Below are 745 nucleotides of genomic sequence, written 5' to 3' on the forward strand. Positions count from 1 at the left end.
TCATGCATCCATATTAATATTCAAATTTTCTTCATGCTCGATTTAGTTATCGTGACTTTGGATTATCCAACAGTCGGATCCAATATAACATAACTGGCCTATTGACAAACTTATAAAACTAACCTTTAAGTTGCCATTATAGAATTATAGAATATAATACTTTGGAGTCTTTTTATTTAATTTTAATCATCTAGCATTAAACTTAGAATAATCATCTATATCTCCATTACTATATATAATAGATCCTAGAAACATAAACTTATCACACCCAAGTATACTTTTAATTTCTATTATTATTTATTGATAATTATTAATATCTTACTTCAATACTTATATATTATATACCCAATATTTGTTGTAATAATTTTACTGCCCTATAATCTAATAATTTATCCATTATTTTAAATCTCATTACTTTCAGCTAATGCCTCACGAATTAGACATGTCATCTATAAAAAACCTAGAAGAAAGCACCTCATATTTAATATCATTTCAAACCATCTCCATAACCACTAGAAAAAGATAATGGAGTCAATTTTGATCTTAAATGTAATCATAAATAATTGAAATTTTTTTGTCACTATACAACTTATAATACAAATTGAGGATACATTATGAAAATCTAAAATAATTTCAACATTTCTACCACACAACTTTCTTCCTTACCACACCAAATCAATTATCATGATAATTGATCGTATACATTCTCAAAGTCAATAAAACCAAAATGAATGCCCTTTTTATG

Source organism: Phalaenopsis equestris, unplaced genomic scaffold (assembly GCF_001263595.1).
Source record: "Phalaenopsis equestris unplaced genomic scaffold, ASM126359v1 Scaffold000002, whole genome shotgun sequence".
Classification (NCBI taxonomy): Eukaryota; Viridiplantae; Streptophyta; class Magnoliopsida; order Asparagales; family Orchidaceae; genus Phalaenopsis; species Phalaenopsis equestris.